This window comes from Sciurus vulgaris (assembly GCF_902686455.1).
Source record: "Sciurus vulgaris genome assembly, chromosome: 7".
NCBI lineage: Eukaryota > Metazoa > Chordata > Mammalia > Rodentia > Sciuridae > Sciurus > Sciurus vulgaris.
Genome location: NC_136467.1, coordinates 101,786,554 through 101,810,539, shown reverse-complemented (window position 1 = coordinate 101,810,539; position 23,986 = coordinate 101,786,554). Strand labels below are relative to the sequence as shown.

General features: G+C 37.3%; 1 protein-coding gene across 1 annotated transcript in view; it reads right to left on the bottom strand.

The window, feature by feature from the left end:
- COL21A1 (collagen type XXI alpha 1 chain) overlaps nucleotides 1-285 on the bottom strand; it is a 169,400-nt gene extending 169,115 nt beyond the window's left edge. The window contains exon 1 of the mRNA XM_079148069.1: nucleotides 74-285. The gene's annotated coding sequence lies outside the window, so the exon portion shown is untranslated. The remainder of the gene's footprint in view (nucleotides 1-73) is intronic.
- Nucleotides 286-23,986: the final 23,701 nt, after the last annotated feature.

Below are 23,986 nucleotides of genomic sequence, written 5' to 3'. Positions count from 1 at the left end.
CCGCGAAGGGTCAGCCCGAAACCCCCTAGACGTCACTCTGGCAGGGAGAGGGGAGACGGCGGTGTCGCCTTACCTGGTGCGAGTGTCCAGGTTCAGGGTTGCAATCGCAGCCAGCAGCGTGTTGTGCCAGGGGAGCAAGGGTGTCCCAGGCAGTGACAAGCCCGGACCGGGAAGAACCTGGGCTGAATCAGGTTGGCAGCCCTCCGCCCGAGTCCGGTCTCTGCAGCAGCCAGTGCAGAGCGCCCCGGCTCGGAAACTCCTCAGCCCCCTGGAGGCGGAGCCGGGGAGATAAGGTTCGCGCGCCCCACCCGCCCCCTTGGCGAGGCGACCGCCAGAGGGTGGGGTTTGGGACTTGGATCTGGAATTGAGAACTGTTACTGTTAACTCTGGTAGAAACACGGTCAGTTCAAATCCTGCTGGAACCAGAATATGCATGACTGGGGATTGAAAGTAAAGATGAACAAGGACATCCAAGAGGGACTAGGAAACCCCAAAGAGAGGCAAAATGAGGAACTAGTAGGATAGCAGAAAAGAAGCAGATCAGGTTGAATGGGCAAGCACTAAAAGAGACCATACACCTGCACTGACCCATGGGCACTCCCGGGCGCCAGGGTCAGCTGCAGCAGGCTCCTTTAAAGTAAAACCTGAAAAGCCTTGGGGAATCACTTTCAAATGTCGGGTTGGCAGCTGCCTTGAGGATTCAGGAGTTACAGGGAAGCCTGGGTATAAGGTCACTGTCTTATGACAAAGGAATTGAAGTGTACACTGCCCCCTTTGAGACCCTCACAGAGCAGCCAGAAAGCCCTTTAACATTCATGGGCTTAAAACCCCAGTAGCTTTCCTTGGCCTCTGACCTGTCACTCCCCCGCCACCCACCATCCACTCTGTCTCCCCCCACATAGGGCTTGCTTGCCTTGTGCACATTAAGGTGGTCTCATCTTACCTGGTATTTCTTCTGCCTCCAAAGCTCTGTGTCTGCTTCTCTTTGCTTGGGTCTCTTATTCAAATATTACTGAGTGAGTCCTGCCTACATGTCCTATCAAAATGGAACCTCCACAAGCATTCCCATCCCCAAGCCTACTTTTTCACCAGATTACTTATTGCTATCTGATTTTCTTATTTTATGTTTGTTGTTTTCATGTTTCACATCCAACTCAAGATAAGTTCTATGTGGGCAAGGAATAAAAATGTGCTATAAAAGTGTGCTATAAAGTGTGAAATGCTGAAATAAAAACAAATCTTGAAAGGTTAAGTCAGAGAAGCTAGTCCCAAAAGATGATTCCATCTGTATAATTGAGCAGAATAGGCAAATCCATGAAGACATAAGTAGTGGTTTCCAGGGGCTGAGGAAAGGAAATTGGGAATGACTGGTGGTAGGAATGGGGTTTACTTTGTGGGTGATGAAAATTTTCTGCAATAAGACACTGGTGACAGTTATACAATGTTGAATATGCTAAAAACTAGTGAATTTTTCACTTAAAATGGTAAAATTTATGGTATATGAATTATATTTCAGTTTAAAAAAACACTGATTTTTTTTACCCTTTAAGTGGATTAATTTTATGATGCTTAAGTTGTGTGTCAATAAAAATAGAACTAACGAGGAGATATGAAATGCACTGGTTTTTACTGAGCAGTAGAACATTCCTTTAAACTCCATCATGGCTCTCCAGAGAACTACTCTAGTTCTCAATTTTTAAAAATATGTGTTTGGCACAATCATTGTTTGATTTCATCTCCCCCATCCCCAAAATAGGCAATGCCAACATCCTGTGAGACAACAGCATTAATTAAAAAGAACAAGAGGAACTTTCTACAGGCACTAATCAAAGTAGCTGCTGCGACAAGATCTTGTAGACATAATTAAGTTCCATAATCAATTAACATTAAGATAGGGAGACTATGTGGATGGGTTTGATCAGATTCCTGATCCCTTTAAAAACAGAGAGTTCCTCACAAAAGAGGATGTTAGAGGGACATGCTCAGGCTGACCTCAAATTAAGCAGATATCCATGTTGTGAACTGCATAAGGAGGTGACAAGGTAAGGAACTGGGGTCATCCTCCCGAACATAAGAACCATTCCAGGCTGACAGCTAGAAAGACAAAACAAAATGGAGACCTCAGTCTTTCATACAACCATAAAGAAATGAATTCTATCAAAAACTGAGAGTTTTAAAGATAGCCCTGAGCCTAAGCTAGAACGTCCATCCTGGGTAACACTTTGATTTCAACTCAGTTAAGATCCAACATCACCATGCTAATGCTAATTTGCAGAAACTGTGATATAAGTCATTTGTGATGTTTTAAACTGCTAAGTCTTTAGTAATTTTGTTATGCAATAATAGAAAACTAATACCATGACCTTAGCTCAGATGGTCCAGAGAGGTTTTCTGAGCTATTCATTTTAATATAGAGTATCTTTTTAATATGTGATTAATGTTATTTAGTTATTATATTCCTGGAACATAAGCATCTAAATGTTTAGATTTACAAATCAGGGAAAAGAATATGCTTGACAAGCAAAATTTCCCAATTCTCGTTTTACTATACTGTTGTGCTCAAATCTATAATATTGCCTCTCCCCTTTCAATAACAGAGATATAAGTCATTGACCCAAAAAATTACAACACAAGAGATCAAGAGTCCTTCATTTAATCTCAGTCTCATTCAAAACTAGGATATCAATATAGCAGGAGCTGTGTTATAAAAAGATTGACTGTAATTGATGAATTGCTCTCTTATAAATGCCTTCTGACTTGATTCTTCAGGGCTCAATCTCTCAGCTCATGGTTATAATTCTTCCTCTTCTCCAGAAGAATAAATCAATCTTACAACTCTATTTTTGCATTTTAAATCTCAAATTCACAACTACAGCATATTTAATCGATCTACCACAGTGAGTCTGAGCCATGCAGCCATAACTAAATAAAAGCCAGAAGTGTTCAGAGCAGGGGCCAAATCTATTGCTCACCATTATATTCCAAGGGAAACAATACAAAATTAACAAACGAATGAACCTAATGAGAAAAAAACAAGGGAGACTAAGCATCTATATCATATACTGAATAAATTAATGTTATTCCAAGCACCAGGCTAGATTTGAGGGATATTATGAAAAAAAGTAGCCCCTGTCCTCTCTCATGAAAATTCTAGTCTAGTGGATGAAGTCTAATCTGGAGAATAAATAACTAAAAACACCCTAAAATAATGACCATTCACAGGACAGGCAGTTCTCAAATGGTCTCTCTAGATATGCAACAGCCATCCGAGCAAATCTTTTAATGGCCTCACCCTTTCTTCTAACAATCCTAGACAAATGAAAATAACAAAAACTTACATCGAGAGCATATATAAAGGGAGTAAGAAGTCTCAGGTGGTTTATACAAGGAAGCAATCTTATTTCCTTCTGTGGTTCCCATCTTTCTACTTTGTTGGTTTTGTTTTTTTTTTTTTTAAGTTGTAGATGGACATAATACCTTTATTTTATTTATTTATTTTTTTAAGTGATGCTGAGGCTCAAAACCAATGCCTCACACATGTTAGGCAAGTGCTCTATCACTGAGCCACAACCCCATCCCGGGTACTTTTGATCACGCTAACTTCTTCACTATCCAGAGAACTTGTCTTTTCCAACTGTCCAAGGTTCCAGAGTATCAGGCTCTAAGCTATCTTATTTTACAGGCTGTAATCAGAATGTCTCAGAAAGTCCCCCCTCTTTTTTTTTTTTTTTTTTTTTTTTTTTCTTCCCTTCTCTACTTTTGGAATCAGCTTCAGCTTAAGTGTCACAGTTTCTTCTAGGATCCTACCAAAGACGAAAAGATACAGTCAAGAAACTTCAATACCTTCACATTTTCCCTCTGTGTCCTTGAAAGATTCAAATGATCTGTGTCCCAAGTCACTACAGGCTAAATTGTAATAAGCTTTTCCCTTATTACATAATAATGATGGCCAACTTCCCAGCCCTGGATAGAGAGGCCTTCTCTGCCTTTCATCTTCCCTTGCCTAGATAATTTTGCATGGTAAGCTTTGTAACTTGCAGTGCCTGCTTTAGCCCATATTTCCATATCAATTAGAGCTTTCTGGTTGCAAGCACAGAAACAGTTTCTGTCTAATTCATACACATAACACATCCTCTGGAAATATATGAGTATCTCATAGAAAGGTTAAAAAACAATCAGCTTCCTTTATCTCAGGTCATTGTCCTTATACAGTGAGTACATTAAGATGTGTGAATGGGGGGTGAGGAAAGTAACTTATTTATACCACTGCTGGTGTTCCTTTAAGATACAAAGCAGTTCTTGCTGCCTGGTCTCTACAGCTTTGCCTAGGTCTCTTTTATCTAAAGTTGGTTTATATTAGGAAAAAAAGAGGGTGTCTATATCTACTGCCCTGCAAAATGCCTGTGATGGGAAGAAGAAATCCCAAAATATTTTAGGATTCTATCACCATAAAAAGGAGGAATCCATGCTAGGTGAACAAAACAAAACAAAGCAGGGACAACTAACCAAGGGACGATGTACTGTCCCCTTAGGGCTTCCTTAGCACCAACTTCAGGCCATCTCTGTCTCCCAACTGGCACATCATTGGATTGTAAACACGTCCAGCTTGATGGATGAATCAGAAGACTTTAGGTGTCATAATTGTATTCTATCTAAGAAGTTATGCTTTCTTATATCCCTACCCTGGAAATAATCTTAGAATAACCTCAGATGCTCACTGCTCAACAACAACCTTGGGGTGCTGTTTCCAGAAACATCACAACCCAGACGTCCATCATTTTTTAGGAATCATTCTACTAATCTTGCTTTGAGCTCCTATGTAAACATGCACATTGACTAGTTTAGGGATGGACACATGACCCAAATTGGGCCAGTTAGAGGCTTCTCTAGGACTTGCAAGGGAGGGAAAGAGAGTTTTTCTGTTATTATTGTCTTAGATTATGACCTCTAAAAATTATGGAAGCCTAGACCCTCCTAGGAGAAATCCTGATGGAGAACTAAGTCAATGCAGAGAACAGCAGAACTGCAAAAAGAGAGAAAACAAGTTACCGACATCATTTGAGCATCTTACATTCAGACATTACTGAAATTAGGCTTACTTCTGAATTTTCCCTTATGTGAGCCAATAAATCCCCTTTTCTTAAAAGCTCATTTCAACTGGGTTGCTGTTGCTCTCAACCAGAAGAGCTCTAAACTGAACACCCAAAAATAACCTAGGAACTGAAAGACTTAAGAAAATAGAACCTTGACACAAAATCCTTTTGTGTCTTAAATCCTGCTAAAACCTGTTATTTTAAATAATAAGTATCAATACCTAAACAAACATGGTATTGATAATAAATATTTTGAAAAGTTGTTTTAAAAGGCTAAAAGATCAAAGAAGTAGACTGATTTTTAATTTGCTTATATGATCTGCAGGATTTATTTCTGAAGGCATGTCTTTAGTCAGATGTGAGAACCCAAATTGAAAGGTATAGATGGGGGGGAGGGGATCACAAATACACACTGAAGTGCAGTCAGAGTGAATTTTTCCATTTTATGAATTCTCTTTTCTCAATTTCAGAGTCCCAAGTTGTTCTGGCCAAGAGAACACTGAATGAAATCATGTTCCCTAGGGGTTCAGTCGCATTTCTTATATTTTTATCATAGAACTAAATGGCAAATTCAACTTTCCTCACATTTAAATGAGAACATAAAAAGTGGAGAAATCCTTATTTCTAACTAGCTATGGAGATGATTTCTTCTTAGGTATCTTCCTGCAGAAACTTCAGGAGCTGCTTCATTGTGATAAACCCGGTGAAGAGGGAAGGCAACAGAAGGTAACTCTCTCCATCAAAGTCACTTATACCCAGGCATCTGCAAAAACTAAAGGAAGATATGTTCTTTACTGGCTAATTCATTTATGATTGAAATATTGTGTCTAAATTGAAAGAACATGTTAAGTACTAGTTTTCCTTTGAGTCACAGTTAAAACTCAAAAATAGACTTCTATCAACAAGTCCCCAAGAATTCTTTTTTTTTTTCTTTTTTTTTTTTTTTTTTTTTTTGGTACCAGGGATTGAACCCAGAGGCACTTAACCACTAAGCCACATCCTCAGCCCTTTTTATTTTCTACTTAGAGACAGTGTCTCACTAAGTTGCTTAGGGCCTTGCTAAGTTGCTGAGGCTGGCTTTGAACTTATGATCTTCCTGTCTCAGGCTCCTGAGCTGCTGGGATTATAGGTGTGTGCCACCACACTTGGCTCCAAGAATTCTTTCTATTGAATTTGTTTGTTAACTGATACATAAAAACATAAAAATTATACTTCCCCACTGATAGGGAATCATGTAATGTTTCCATACATATATGCATTGTTTAATATTTAAATCAGGCTAAACACATCTATCTCCTGAAAATCTTACCATCTTTTTATATTGAAAACTTTCAAAATCAATTCTTCTAGGTTTTTGAAGTGTACAGTAGATTACTGTTACCCTACTGTTCAAGAGTACTTCTTGCTCCTCCCTAAATGCATCTTAGTATGCATTAAACAACCTCTTCCGGTCCCCTCTCCATTCCTCCCAGCCTCTGGTGACCACCATTCCACTCTCAGATTCTGAGGTCAACTTTTCTGCATTTCACATATGAATGAGATCATATGGTACTTATCTCTCCCCCAGAATTCTTTATAAAAATAGCGACAGCATAGGATAGATTTTAAAAGTCAAATTTAAATTCACTTCAAAGTTAACAAATCAATATGTAACAAAATAATTGTTCACAAGTTCCATTAGCTAGATGTTTGTATGTGTGTGAAAATAGGAAATATTTGAAGATTTTGAAATTATGTAATATCTTTTTCTAAAACTTATAATATGGGGATAGGGCTATAGCTCAGTAGTAGAGTGCTTTACTAGCAAGGTCCTGGGTTTGATCCCAGCACTGTAAAAAAAAATAAAAATTAAAATTATAACAATGCCAGTTCTTTAACATTCCTTAAAAATCGTATTTTCATTACTCCAATCATTCTTTTAGCAATCCTTTCATATTTCTTCCAGTACTGCATTGGTCCCTGAGTAATAATTCATGCAGGAAATCTGTAATGACTACTTGGAGTAAACATCCCACAGTATGCTGCTTGTTTAAAAACAAAATTATCCAGATTGCACTTTTTCCCCAGGTAATGGCTCATCATTTCCTTAAATTTTAATTTTTTATTTCCAAATATCATTTTTTAAGGTCACTTTGACCAGATTTAAGAAAGACTTAATCATATGTCATATGAAAAATTAGAATGATGGATGAAATGATAGTCTTTTTCCAGCTCTAAAGTGCTCAGATCTCTATGGAGTTAGTCAAGTCATAATTACTATCATATATTACAACTTGCACATTTTGACTTCTCATATTGTGTAAATCACAGCTAATTAAATAACTACCTTCTAGATTCATAACTTTCTTTTTCAATTCTGAGTATAAAATTTTTCTATCCTAAACTTCAAGTCTAAATCACTGTTGTCAAGAGGGAGTAAGGGTATATTTGTATGGATTTTGCCTCAGCCAAACTGCAGAGAGCACTGTAAAGCTCACTTTTTTTAAAACAATAAGCATGACTTTTTAAAAAATCAGATGCTCTCTCATCTTCATAACATAGACCATCTGCAAGCATTACATCTTTTCGTAAGAAACAGGGAGGAAGATACTTCTCTCCTGCTCTGCCAAGGAGTTTTCCCAGCTGAAAGCATGCTAAGGAAGCCTCAAGTGTCAGCAGAAGGCAGGGACTAATGCATTGGCTGGTTGAACAGCAGACTTTCAAAGATGCCAAGAGCAGTCCCCCTGCTGAGGCAGAGGCATTTGTGCACAGAAAAGATGTGACTTTGCCCTTAGGCCTTCGGAAAGTTTGAGTCTGATAAAACCTTGGAGCCTGGCCTCAGGAAAGACACAACATACCTGCTAGACAAGGCTGAAAAAGATCTCAGTGCCACCTCTCACTGTGGCTGGTGTCTGAGAGCTTGGGACTGCACAGGATGGTCTCTAGAGGCTTCTTCCAGACCTGAAAGGCAACCACTCTGTGTGGTCTGCTTGGCTCTGCTACAGGAAGACCCTCACCAGGGTTCTCATCAAGGAACTGTTGAAGTCCACAGGTAAAGTCAGCTACAGTCTCCTTGTGAATTATTCTGATTTTTTCCCCTCTGGAAATTTTTAAGAGACTCTCAAGTATTTTTAATAGAGACTTTAACCCATCAAATAGTTGCAGAATAAAAGAATGATATTCCCTAGATGATAACTAACCTAAGATCAAGACTAAAATTACTAAGACCAATTCATGGTTCTCATATCACTTCTCAGCCACAGTTACTTTCACTGTGTTCTTCTTTAGGAACTTGAAAAATTTAATCTAAGGAGAATTTTATAGGGCTTCAGATTCAGCCCCTTTATTTCTGGTGGATATAGGATGTGATTAAGGATGAAGTGTTCATTCATAAATGAGACTATTTTGCTTTAAAATCTTAATAGGATGTATCTTAATTGCAGCAGGTTCTAGGTGAAAATTCCAGGTAAAAATATGTTTTATGTCAGTTTCTTACTTTAAAAAAATATTCTCCTTAAGAATGGAAGAATTCACAAAATTATAAATTAGTATCAAATTAGATCTTTGAAAGCTGGATAAGCAAGTATTCAGAATCAGGACCAAGGCATAATTTTTGTGCAGTATCAAAGGTAAAGCTTCAAACAGGAAGAGATTCAAAACTGTACCCTATTTCATATAAATTAGTTTCACTTAGGGAGGGAAAAATTTAGACTTCACATTTTGAAGCCTACCTATATATATTCTTCCACTCTGTCAACCAAATAAACTTTAAAACAGGGTTAGTTGGCCCTTCTCAAGGGCCCAGCACATAAGTTATAGCCCCGCGTGCAGGTGAAATTAACCATTCTTCACTGTTCATAAGGCAAATACCCTTACCAATTGAAGGAGAAATGAGTGTTGGCATATTATTAGAATTTTCTGAAATCTTTCATTCAAAATACAAATAAATTTATGTAAATGGACAAAGAAGTCATAATCTCAGATACATATGGAACAAAATGTAAACTCTGATGAATCTTATGTTCCCCATAATACAGAGATATTTCTGTGTCAGACATTGTGATAGCCCACAAATAAGCAAATTCTATGAAGTCTCTCAATAAGATGCATCAAGATCAGAAGCTGAATAGATTGAGGGCTGTATTGAAAGAAGAGAAAGAAATTACAAAACATGTGAAACCTACTCCCCCAGAAAATCCTCATCACTAGGGAGAATGGACAGGATTGACACTTTGTTTTATTATTAAACTTGAATTAGTTTAAGGCAGGGAAACATGGATTTTGTATTGCCGTAGGGAAATCTTTGTAGCTCTCATATGCTTCTGGTGGAAGTATAATTTAGTTTGAGATTTCTAGAAAGAAATTTGACATTATGCATCAAGAGTCTTAAAATATCCATACCCTCTGACAAAGTAATAGAATAATCAGAAAAGTAGCCAAAAAAATGCAAGATAGTGTTTAAAACATTATTTATAATGAGCAAATAAAAATTAAGGAAAAAAATCCAAAGCCCCAAGATTGTGGATTGATTAACTCTATAGAGACCCAAATAATACTTTAGGCAGCCTCAGAAAATAGTTTTTTTACCAAAAAAAAGTGGGTATCACTGTGTTCCAATAAAACTTTATTAAAGAACACTGAGATGTGAATTCATGTAATTTTCAAATACCATTAAATAGTCCTTTGATTTTTTTTCAACAATTTAAAAATGTAAAAACCATTCTTGTCTTGTGGGTTTTACAAAAACTGGTAGCAAGCCAGATTGTTGACCCCTGAGTTACATTGTAATATTATCACTAAAATTTTGTGTTCATTCATTGGTCAAATTATCTAATGAGAAAGAAAGACTAGAAGATAATATACCTAAAGACTTATAGTTGTTATTTCTTAATTGAGATTATGGGCAATATGGATGATTTTCTTTTATTCTTCAACTTTTATGTTTTTGGAGCTATTTACAGAAACTGTATGTTATTTATGATAAAATAATATTTTAGGGGACATTTTTGGCTCAAAAGATTCATTTCTTTCTCATTCTTTAGACATTGCTCAGAAACTTTGAACTTTCTGAAATTCTTGACAACGCTCACACTGTTGTTTAGCAATAACTTTTAAACAACACCAGTTTTTTAAACAGGAGCTAACAGTTCATTTATTTCTAGGGGCACACACTTCTTAAAATCAAATGCTTAGATCTAATATTCAAAGTCAGAGTCTTTCCCTCCTGCTCTTTCCTTTCTCGCACAGCCCCATGCTCTCGGCCTCTCCCTAGCTACCCAGCAAGCTCCCACCTTGCTCACTGTAACACCTCCAACTACCCACCATTTCCAACTGTGCCTATTGCAGCACCTCAAATGCAGTGCTCTGCCTTTATGCCAATCTAAGCCCACGGGGTGCTCCCTTCCTTCATCTCCACTAACCTATCTATCAGCTCACCATCAGTGAACAAGGAACCAGTCCCTTGTTGAGTCAGGACTGCAGTGTTTTTTAACTAATAATGGCTCACTCTGTAGGATCTCCAGAAATATTTTTATATTTATTTTAAAAGGAGTTTTGGAATCTTAGTGTCTTGACTCAAATGAATAATTAGCTGACAAGCAATTTTCAGCCATCTGAGCCAGGATTTCCCAAGTCTGTTTCATAAACACTTGTCCCCTGAGATATGGCAAGAAAAAGACAAGATCTGTAATCAGATCATTTTCAGAGATGCTCCACACAATATACTGTTACTTGAGACTCATGATTCATATTATCATATTAAAGGTTCTTCCAAGTACAAAAGTAAAGATACTCAACTTTGCTTAATTCTTTGTCTCCCAAAATTATTTTCAACACCCCTCACCCACTCTCATTGTAATAGGAACACAGAAACATTCAGCAGAAGCAGTGTTCCCAAGGGACAATCTTAGGGATAACCTAACCTGACCCATAGAAGTCTGATATGGGATGGGAAGAGAGTAGAACAATATACCTAGCATCCCTCAAATCTTTCTGCTTTGAATTGTGATGGTCTGAAATGCTGAAAGCCACCTGACCTGGCCTGCAGCCTACTGCACCCTACTGCTCTAACATTGGTGCTGTTTCAGTGTCTGCACAGACCACAAAGTCCTTCCACTCCCTCCTGCTCCACTTGCTGCTTTTCTTTCCCACCATCTCTGACTCTGAATGGTAGCTACAGGTGCTACCATTCTAGCACATTCCCATCATTGCCAAACGCTCACTCACCAATTATGGATTTCAATTTGAACTAAAAAACCATAGCTTCCTTTGGCTGCATCCAAAAATTAGCATATGTTTTCAGTATTTATGAGACACACACAGCTGACATTTTTAGAAAACTACATTCCATCAGCAAAAACATATGTATCCAACTGTGATGAGATTAGATGTTCCTGCATTTATTTTTCTAAGAATTGAACACATCCAATATACAGTCTTCTCTGAATGCATCTCATTGTTTCTCTTTTGGCAGTATCTTTCAAATGTCCAATCACCAGGGAAAGTCATGCATGCGGCTTTAATTCAATTAATATCTTCTTAGAAAAACATGTACTTTTCCCAAAAGCAAATCTCTACAGTCAGTCTGCAAAGGACATAGAATATTACTGCTGTTTAGGATATTGGTCACAAAACCAATTACTTCAGATCTCAAATATGTGCCCCATTATAACTAGAGTTTAAAGAAATACATGGTCAATTCAGCATATTTTAGTTACTAGCCACAATATGATATCTGGGTTCATTCCAGGCATTTTCCAGATAAGTCTCTTTATTGAAGGGAAAAGGCATGACATAATTTCTCACATTAACCCAAAATGTTGATCTGACACACTACCAACACACACACACACACACACACACACACACACACACACACACACACACATACACACGCATATACATCATGTTTCAAATTTAACAAGAGTGAAAAGATAGAGTGGAAACCAAATAACAAGTTCGCTTTAGCACATATTATTCACGAATCTAGGTGTAAATTAAATTGTTTTTTATCCTCCCTCACAAAACATCTCTAGTTGTGTGAGGTGGCACACAACTATTAACCCAGCTACTCATGAAGCTGAGGCAGGAGGATTACAAGTTCAAGGCCAGCCTCAGCAACTTGGCACGGCCCTATGTCGATAAAGAAGAATGGGGTAGGGTGAACAGAGGTATAGCTCGGTTGTAGAGTGCCCCTGGGTTCAATCTCCAATGCCACAATGAAAGGAAGACAAGAAAGGAAAGAAACAAAGAAAAAAAGAAAAAGAAGAAGAAACAACTCTAAAACTGATAAGGTGCTTCTTCTATAATCCTGATTCAAAGAGAAAAATCATAAATAGAAATAATTCAGTGAAAGTAGTGAGGTGCTATTATATTATTACAGACAATGTGGAATCTCTAGTGAGGGTTATTTAAAAAGTGAGAAGTAACAACACTTTCATTATCAAAGAAGCCCTCCTCTCTGAGGGGAGGGGAAGAAAACACACACTCATGCGCACACACACACAATCTCTAAAGTTGACTCCACAGCCTCTTGATTTTTTTTCCTGCATATTCAAGTGTAATACCACTTATTTGAAAGGCAGGTTTTAATGTCTAAATAAATTTCTCTGGCTATTGGTTTTCTTGAAGTTTGTTTGCCTTCACTTTTTATAGAAAATTAGGAGTTGACAATAAATCCACTACAAACCCAACTTTTAGCAGCTTTCTGTGGTTTTCCAAGCAGCCCCAAGGGCCTCCTCCCCAGCTCCCTCCCTGCTCCCTCACTTGTTTTGGTCATCATGGCACTCATTCCCACAGCCTGGAGAGGGAGCGCCTCCTTCTTCTAGGCTCCTCTCTCCCCTCACTCTTGTTATGGACCTGATCTAGAGGTTATTATTGAAGTCAGAAAAATTAATCATTGTATTATTCAGCTATAGTCTGGAAGTGTGTATTTCCTTAAATTCGTTATCCATGGTGATGGCTTTAGGAGGCAGACCATTTGGGGAGATAATTAGACCATGAGGGTAGAACCCCCTTGTGAATAGCATTGTTGCCCTTATAAAGCCCAACGGATTGCTCTTTTCCTCTTCCACCATATGAGGATATAGCAAGAAGGCTTCATCATGGACCCAGACAACAAACCCTCACAAGGTGCCTGGATTGTGGATTTCCCAGCTACTAGAACTATAAGAAATCAATTTCCATTTATAAGCTACCAAGTATGAAGTATTTTGTTGCAGTAGTCCAAACTGACTAAGACAGTAAGGTTATAACAAGTCCTTATAACAAGTCAGTCCCAAAGTTCTGGTGGGCTTGGTATCAGATTATTTCTCATTCTCACTATTGGCAGGTCAGCAGGAACACCTCTGCTCCATCCAGTTACTTGGAGAATTAGGCAATGACAGCTCTACCATGCTGTACCCCACCTAGTTGAAACATGTATCGCAGCAGAGGAAGACTATGGACTTGACCCTGCCTCAACCCAGAGGTGACACATGCCACTTCCTTTACATTTCATTATCCAGAACTTCAGGAAGTCTCAGAAGTATCAAAAAGTAAAGGGGCAGATTTGATAAGCTCTACTGTCTCTGCCACATGTAGTAAGAGGTAACAATTGAATATCAACGGATATGAATTTCAGTTCTTACCGCATCCAGTTCCTCAAACCTAGGCTCTTTCTCATTCCTAGACTTTCAAACCTATTTTCTCTGCCTTTCATATCTCTGCATATCCCACCCACCAATCTTGTACTAAGTCCTACTCAACTGTAAGGTCTTGGCTGAGACTACATTTCTTCTGAGAATTCTTAAGCAGCTCCTTCCCTCAACCTAGACCCTCCTATGTGCTCTCACTTACTTTTCCCACATTAATATCTGCTACCATTTATTATTTATTCTATGCCAAGTACTATTCTGAACCTTTATATTTAATTGGTACAATAAGCCAGTGAGGTGGTTTCTCAGTCTGAGCCCTGAAGAAAACAGCCTGAGCTAATAGCATACATGCTACCTGGTGTCAGAGGGACAGTCTCAGGGAGGCAGGAGAGGAAGAAAGAACTGAGTCAGGGATGGAAGGAATCATTTGTAAGGACTGAGACACAAAGCTTCATAAAAAGCTATATGTGCACCAGAAATTAAACTCAGTTGACTTAGAGAGGCAGAAACATACTCATGACTCTATAAAGTCTACCCCATCTCTAATTAGATCAGAAGCAACCATCCTGCATCCCTGGGTCTCAGTAGTGGCAGCAGACTGGCTCTGCACCAACAGAGAATACAAGTTGTTACAAGAACTGTTCCATCTAGAAAGCAAGGTGAGGACATGGGTCTGGGGTGGCACAGAACCAAAACCAAAACTTTTCATTCACAAGGTTATAGTTGATTTCCATTTTTCAAATGAAAAACTAATGTACAGAAATATAAATTTTTTAACAAGATTGCACAGCTAGAAAGTGACACAACCAGGATGCAAATCTAGGAGTATTGGCCCTAAAATATGCAGACCCAACCACTATACTGCTATAAGAACATAGATTCCATTAAAGCAAGAACTGCTTTTTTCCAAAACCTATCACAAATATAGGGTCTAACACCCAGAAAGCACTCAATAAATATCTGTTGAATGAATAAAGAAAGAATGAATAACTAGTCATAGTTCAAGAAAGGCCAAATAAGTTAAAAGGAAGGATTATATTTTATTGAGGTCCTATGGAAAGTTCCATGGCAGAAATGACATCTGAGCTAGATTTTCCAAAGATTTAGAGAAAAGTCTGACCCAATGATACAATGGGCATATTTGGAGATTGTGGTTTTACTTTAGACAGGATTGAAATGGGAGGATGGAATAAGACTTTAAAAGTACATTTGATATAAAATTTTGGAGGTTTTCCAACTTCTAGGTGGGCATGTTGCTTAAGTTGAAGAGAAATCAAGAACTGTGTTCATTACAAAAGAAATTTCAGCGTCCACAGCCAGGGATGCCAACAGTGTGCCCTAGCATACCCCAATGACTCGCTCAAGCTGTGTTTTACTCTGAACTATAGGAACACCCAGTCACTCATTCTGTTCTACAAAAGTTCCTTTTTATTGTTACCCAAGTCTCTATGACTTAAGATGAAACCGTGTTCTTGTTTTCTATCAAGAGCAACAGAAAACAGCAGTTTGACATTCTAGAGTACACTTTATATAATTCAGGCAGCTATTCAAACAGTTCCCTGGTATTTGACCATTAACTCAGCACACAAAATAAGAGAATAAGAAATACTTGGGATACAGAAAACGATAACATTGGCTCTAGGAAAGGAATCATTCTCACACATACTCACACAAAGATTTTTTTACAAATGTAAAGGATAAAATTACATTCCTTCCTAGGATAATCTCTGTTTATAATGTTTTCCTTGTGATACATAATGCATTGTCTTTATGATAAATGAAGTCTCTCTGGAACTGATTATATCATACATGGGAAACAAATTACTGACATATATTTTTATTTAGCAACATGAACATTCCAAACAAATCCACAAGAAAAGAAATCCATAATGCTTCCATTTCCGTTTGGTTATTGTCCTCATGCATGAGTAGAAGCAACATAAATAGAGTAACCAAAAATCACTCACCCTTAGCCACATACTCCTTTTCCTATGCCTTTTCCCAGGATTAAGCATCTTGTTCACCTTAGAAATCATGTCCTTGTTTTCCTGTGGCAAGTCCTCATCATTACCCTTGGAATGCTTATTCCTTTCACCAAACCATTAAATGTCACAAAGATCAATTCTAGACACTCTTCTCTTTTCATTCTATATTATCTCATTAAAAAATTTTATTTGTATAACCTACAAATTTATATATGTATTTTATTTATATTTACATAAATATAAATCCTCTAACCACAGGAAAGTGGAAATACCTCTTGCAAACCAGTGGACTATAAGAAATCCAAGATGCATGCAAGAAGGGGAGAATGGAATTTCCTGCCACAGTGGATGCCACCTTACACAAGAGTCTTGTGGGCTTTCCCACCATGTTTGTTTCAGCAGGAAAGAAGAGAGTTGGAGAGGATGGCAGAGCTAAACCAGAGCCAACAGAATAGTCTGCAAGTTATTTGGAAAATCAATTATGTGTGAGTTTTTCATGGCCAAGTGGATGTCCCTAAACGATGGGAACCCCAGGCACAAGAACTCTGGAGTAGGTTCTGCAAGGCAGATAATAAGTGGGGGGTTGGAAGAAGTAGTAGAATATGTGCAGGTTCTTTATGAGGAACCAGAATTTAGATGTGTTTTTCACATGAGTCACAGGGTCTGGTCAGTGTTGGTCTACAAAAAAAAGTGGGGGTACCAGAGTACAACATAGCCAAGTAAGGAAGAGACTCTGTCCCTTCTCCTTTTCCCTTCCTTCTTCCCTACCTTAGTTACCAGAAAGGCCTGGTCCAAGGACAGAAAATGATTCATCACAGCCACAAAGTAAGATGAGTTTAATGCCTAGTTCAAAAACATTTGTTGCATAGAAGTATCATAATTCAAAACCCCTTTATTAAGGAAGGCTCTATAGCCCATAGTTCCCATTGATGACAAGACACACCATCTTGATTCAGTGGACTGGACTGTGTGCTTGCTTCTACCTACATCATTTAATTAGACTTCTTCAGTGCTTCTTCCAGGTACAAGAAAGATTTTTGTTTCGTTTATTTTAATACATGCTGAGGGAAACATGTTAGGAAAAGATGCCCTCCTAAATAGTTTGAAAACAAAGAACAAAAAGATTAATGCTACCTGAAGTCTTATAGAGCAAAAGCTTTTCAAGTAAGAAAATTAAATTCCATCTATTTATGAGAAGAAAAATGAAGCAAATACAAATTCACAACTAAAGTTTTATTAAAGATTAAATTTAACAAGAAAAGCCTGTGAATCCTTCTTTAGAAGTTCCTGAAAGCTTAGTCCCAGCACTTTTATGAGCAAACCAATAGCTCTTACAGGCCTGTGGCCTAACAAAATATGCCAACACAACTATAATTTATGGCTTCATTTATGCCAACGAAAAAGACATTGTGTATTAGTCAAAGTTATCTCAGGTCATGATCATTCTTCCCACCAAAAATCAAAGCAAAAGTGAAATTCCAAACTCTGTAAAGAGAAAACAGCTTCATAAATGTCATAAACATCTAATATAAAATTTAAAAATGTAATCTTTTTAGAAAGTACTGAACATTCTAGACAAGGTGTTGGCAATCATGGACCGAATCCAGGCAGTTGCCTCTGTTTGTAAATAAAATTTTATTGGAACACAGCCATGATCATTTGTTTATCTATTGTCCAGAGCTGCTTTCACACTGACACGGCACAATTGAGTAATTGTGATGGAGATGAGACTATATGACATCAGAGACTATATAGCCTGCAAAGCCTGAAATATTTACTGAGAGAGAGAGGGAGATTTCATTCATAGCTCTTTTAAAGAAAATTAATAAAGGACATTGAAAGCAGTTTTCTAATTTCATTTTAAGAATTATTTTTATTCTTTGAAGAATGTATTTGAGAGCTGAAGGTGTATCTAGGTGGTAGAGCACTTGTTTAGCAATCATAAGGTGCAAAAATAAATCAATAAAAAGAATATATATGTTGAAGGTTATTGACCTCAAACTATGTCCAAGAAAAGGAAATAATTTTGCCATTTCTTTATTAGTGGTTAACCTTTGAGAGCTCATACCCACTCAGTCACGTTTTTCACTCATTAAAAGTTCACAGCCTGTACCAGAGGCCGTGTTCTAAGGAAGTACAGCAGAGTCTATTCAGCTCTTCATCCAATCTGCTTCCTCCTCTTCCTGGGGACACAACCCAAGTTCTGTCCAGTAGAATATTCTTGTTCCAGATCCACAGAAAGAACATGTGTATCATCCTCCATGTCCTTTCTCTTTTCACTGATTTCATAGAGATGAGCCCAGAAATGTGGGAAAGATGGAAGATAGGAGATGGAATAACCGCACATGGAAGAAACTTGAATCCTCAGTCTCAGTTTGAAAGAGAAACTCCTGTCAAGATTCCTTTTTTGGGACTTCATGTGATTAAGAAGTTGAATTCTTTAATTCTTGAACCATTACACATTTGAAGACTTATTCATTACAGCAGTTCTCATAGCTGTAGCAATTATTGTCACTTAATCAAGGAATATTATTATTATTATTACTAAATATGCATTAAAGTCTAAACATAGGCTCTAAATAGTCATTTCTGTTAAGATCAGTTTTCTGTAAAAATATACCAACTCATGTAGACATTTTTCAACTGTGTAAACAGATTTTTTAATGCCCTTAATTCCTTGATTTTAGAAATTCATTATTAGATATCAACAACATGTAAGTCATCTTGGATAGTAAACACCCCTCTTAAAACTAGACAATACTAAATAAGTAAAAGATAAATATGTAAACTACAAAAATGTCCATAATAGCTGGTGGATTCAGGTGAAACATGAAGGTGGTCAGTAGCACTTACATTTATATTCCTAACAATGGAATGATATTTGCAATAAGTACACAAAGCAGCAGAAATCCTACTTAAATTATAATTTGTTAATTCTCATAAGTTTTTATATAGTTTTGGTCAAAATTAAAGACTGATAGAGCATCTTTTCTTTGTTGGAGCATTAAAAATAATAATAATACTGTTCAAAGTGGCAAATTATTTCCTTTAAATCTGGACTTTATTTCAAAACAACAGAATATTTTGTGCCATTTAGATTGGAATTTTTTTGTATATTTCTGACTTGGCAAACACAGACTGAAACAAGTGCCAAAAACTCTCATCTTCCCTTTCCCATAGAACTACCACCAGGATCCCTCTCCCTTGAGCTTTAAATCTACTTTATTCAGCTTATGAGAATAGACTAAAATAAATGGTGGGATGTTTGAACAACCATGAAATAGCTGCCTGGGGGCTACACTTAATGATCTCAAAAAGCATTCCAGCTGACACATCCCTGTGTAAATGCCAAGAGGGAGCAGGAGGTTTGACAGTAGGGGGTTGGAGAGGAGAGAAAAAGCAGCTTAGTTCCATAAGAATGTCATTCTTTGTGTCTCATTGTTTCATTATATGTTGTCTATTGAGGAGTCTGCATCCTCTACCCTTTCCCCCAGTGGGCCAAATTCCTTATAATGGCTGAGAGTCTTACCCCTCCCATATTTTTCCCCTGCCTCAAAAGATAACAATATAAAATGTACATATTTATGCATTCATACAGCATTGTGTATTTTACAAAGTCCTTTCACATCTGTTCTCCCTGATCTCTGGAACAGTCCATTGGCTAAATAGGAGAATGGACACAATCAAATGAAGAAACCTAAGCTCAGGGATGTTAGTAACTTCCCCATGTTACATCAAGGCTTCGTGAATAATGGAACCTGACCTTCACTATCTCATACCTCGCTAAACACATTCCTAAATATTCAAATACCACCTCTCTGAACACCTTTCTTCTTCAAATTGTAATAAGATACTCCAGCTCCCTAATCCTTAGATAAATTACGCTCCTGCGTGAGAATGAAGTTGTTGAGTCCAGAGCTAGGAACCAAGAGGCTGAGGTGGTAGATTCAAGGGTTTGTTTGTAGTACTGTTGGCTGCTAGGCATCTTTGCCTGGGCCCCCTGTAGTTCCTGGAGCACAGATAGCAACAGCAGAGGATGGGATTATCTTTCTCTTGGCAATCAAGCAGTAGCCACTCCTTTCTGATATAGCCCTCATGAGGACCATTCAGTTCCAATTACCAGATTTGATAACTCCAGGATTGTGCAGGAAAAATACTGGAAATACTTAAGGGTGACTCAGAAACCTCAGGTGTAAAATAAAAGTTGCATTCATTTAATTGCTCAAAAATGAAATGTGATATTTAAAGGAGTCGTAGTTTACATTAACGATATTGTCTGTCAGCAGGTAAACCAGAAAAATATCCTAGCAAGAACACAGAGGTACCATTTCTTCTATCCTCCAGTGACAAACAGCTTTGTATCTCAGCTATGAGTCGGATGATAACTTTTCCTTTGTCTGTTAGACCACCAACCTTCAGTAAACTACACCAATGTTTAATGTAGCAATGAAAGGAAACTAAGCCTGATAAATTACTTAATTCCCTCAGGGGCTCCTATGAACACATTTCCTCCCACTTTTCCTTATTTCAGCATACACAAACACACACAATGCAGATGGAATATAAATGGTTACCATCTTCTGCTCCATACATTACCATCCAAATAATCTACTTTTTACTCTTAACTACCACTCATGAATCTTTTTTTTTTTTTTTGGGGGGGGGTGTACTGGGCACTTTATCACTGAGTTACATTCCCAGCCCTTTTGATTTTTAATTTTATTTTGAAATAGGGTCTTGCCAAGTTGCCCTAGCCAGCCTCAAACTTGTAATCCTCCTGCCTCAGCCTCCCATGTAGTTAGGATGACAGGCGTGCACCACTACATCCAATTATTTCATCATTTTCTTACCGAATCAATGAATATTTGCTGTGTCCAATATGTGCCAATCACTCAACCGGTCACCTAATCTAAATTCCACAAACCTTTCCTGTGAGGTTCATTTATAAATGTTCTCATATTAATATCATTCATTCAATAAGTATGATCTAAGTCACTAGCAAGAAATAAGTTTGGATAGATGGCACAGGACCAGGCTTTTATTGCTCCATTATTTCCTTCCAAATTTCTCAACTCTTCTCCAAATTCCTGAGATTATCATGGATTCTTTCACACAGTTGAATGTAGCTCAGTATAAATGCCATTCATGAAGCCTCTATTCTCTGCCTGGCACTCACACATTCCTCAGCCTGGCACATGCCTGCTCTAGAGGGGCTCATCTTTCTAGGATATGACAATAACTAATGGCAAGTGAATTGCTAGCAGAGAAGCTCAATCAATGCTTCTTATATGTTAGCATATAAGAAAGGAAGAAAGAGGGAAACATCACTGACTTTCAGATTGTGTGACCAGGTGAGGAATTTTATCGCATAATATCATGTTTAAAAGAGATTTTATTATTATCATCATCCTACAAATGAGAAAACTGAGGCTAAGATGATTGAAACACTTACCCAAACCTGTATGATTAGAAAGCCTGTCTTCTACTCTCCCTTACTTTCCTACAGTTCACAGTTCATCATCAACCTTCCTTCATCCCTCAGCTTTCGTGTACCCTGCATTCCTAGTTGGAAGGGCTTCTGAAATAGGACCTCAGCCTGGCACATTAGGTCTGATAGTAAAAGAAAAAGAAAGAAAGTTTTGCATTTTAGTGGATAATGATTATATTAAATAACAGAAAGTTACAGGACACAAAGCCATTTTACTTTTTTTTTTGTTTGAGTTCTTTGTTTGTTTGTTTTGGTACCAGGAATTGAACTCAGGGGCACTTAACCACTGAGCCACATCCCTAACCTCTTTTCTTTCTTTCTTTCTTTCTTTATTTATTTTTTTATCTTGAGACAGTGTCTTACTAAGTTGTTTAGGGCCTCACTAAGTTGCTGAGGCTGACTTTGAACTTGTGGTTCTCCTGCTTCAGACTCCCAAGCTGCTGGGATTACAGGCATGCCGGCAAAACCAGTTCACATTTAATTCATACATAGTAAAATTGGTGTGAGAGTAATGAAAATCATTTTTTATATTCTGTGTGTATTTATCACGGTAAAGGAGAAACACAAGAAGGAAACAATTAACATTAGCCCAACCACCATTGTCATCATCAACCCCAAAAAGCACAAAATGTTATGTAAAATCTGGACTTCAAGAATACTTACGGAATCCAATAAAAATGAAGTATTATGTTCTGTTGCTATTCTTCCTCATTATATAGCAAATGAATGTTTTATCAATACTAGAATTTATCGATCTCTTTATCTCAGTTAACTTCATGTTGCTAATTTGGAGCAGCATCTCCAGTGCCCGTGAGTTGAGAGGATGCCTCTAGAGCCTAGCATTCATTGGGCACAGGTGTATCGTCAGGTAGCACCTGGACATAAGAGGTTAAAGCTGAAATAACTCCAATACCATTGAAGAAAGTTAACTATCACAAGGAAAGCATGGAAAAACTATTCTGGGAGCTCAAAAAAGAGATACACAGAATTCTAGAAACTCAGGAAATTTTCTTCAATACTGAATAATGCTGTTGTTCTGAGAGGTGATGTGTCAAGAATGGGCTTTTAGGATTGCCATTTTCTGAGCAGTAAATTTCCATCCTAAACATTTTTGGAAGAATTCTGAAAGCTCTGGTGTCTTCAAATGTCAAAAAAAAAAAAAAATCAACTGTTGATTGGAGTCAAGGACAAAAGTCTATGTTCCCAGGATAAACTCAGAAAGTCTTTGAATGCTTACTGTCAGAATTGCGTTACTACTGTAGATACCATGTGGATTTCGATAGAATGGAAAGAAGAAAAGCATTGGAAAGTTTAAACTGGAGTCAATAAGATATTAGTTCTTGTTGAGGAATGGTGGTCAATTTCATTTTTAATTTTAAGATTTACTTTTCTTACACATATGGTTTTTTCATAAGAGAAAATAAATTTAGAACAAATATTCCCAGAAAATGAAAATTATAAACAAAGGTACAAAGACTAGAGCCACATTTCTATTGTTCCATTATTATGAAACATGTGCAGTCAGGGAGAAGAGGCCTGGATGCCAGATACAACATATAAATGATTCAAAGTTTGCCCATCACAAGCTTATGATGGGAAAACTCCTCTGTGGTCAGACCAGCACGCAGAATATCCCACAGCATGAAGACGTCTTCCAGATGCATTGTTTGTGTGTTGTATTAAATAAACCAGATCCAGACACTTCTGCCTCAAATGACTTTCAAGATGGAAATTCTTCCAAGAAAGTATAGGTTTGTTTTCATTATCTTTCAAAGCAGTGTGTTATCAATGCACCTAGATGACAAATTGCTTCCAACAAAACCCATCATTCATTACCCAGTAAGTAAAATCCCCTGCCACCCAAAACCACATTGCAAACCTACAGGAGAACCACTTCAGTTAATGAACTCTGGGACCTAAATTTTATTTTTGTCAATGGTCTTCTTAATTATTATTAACATTGCCATGGCTTTTTCAGCATTGGTGTACTTACTGGATTAATCCTTCTCATTTAAAACATTTTTATGTGGGTCAGAGTGAAGTTCTGTTATAATTATGAGATGTTATAGAAATATGTATAATACATTCTAACACCCAATAAATATGCCCCAAACTGTTGAAAAGTAATTTAGCAATATGCATAAAATATTTACAAAAGTAAACACACTTTAACCCAGTAATTCCTCTTTTAAGGCTCTATCCTAAGAAAATCAGGACTTGTAAAATGATTTATGTATAGGATTCCCATTGGAGTATCATTTATGAAAGTGTAAAAAAGCAATCCAACATAGAAATGTGATCAAAAATATTTAAGATCCATATACAGTCATTAATTTTTACAAGTATTTAATGCAAAGAAAGGCTTGTGTCCAAGATTAAGAGAAAAAAACAAAATTAAAAATCCAATAGGAAAACTTCTTCCAAATAATGTAGGCATGGACCAAATGTGTACATGAAATATATCAAGATATTAACAGTGTGAGAGCTCTGTTCTGAATATTTCTTATTTCTTCTTAAAATTTCCAACATCTTGTAAGTATTTACAATGAAAATGTGCTATTTTTTTAAAAGAAAAAAAGAAAAAAAAGAAGACACAGACCAGAAGAAAATCACTTCTGTCACTGTTTCCAGTGATTGAAAAGTCGGTGCCCGGGTGTGGTAGTGCCTGCTTACAATCCCAACGGTAGAGTGCCTCTAGGTTCAATCCCAAGAACCACAAAAAAAGAAAGAAAAGAAAAATGGGTGTGATGTTTGGAATCATCATTCCTATTCAAGAGACATATAAACAAGGAAACAAGAACATCTCAA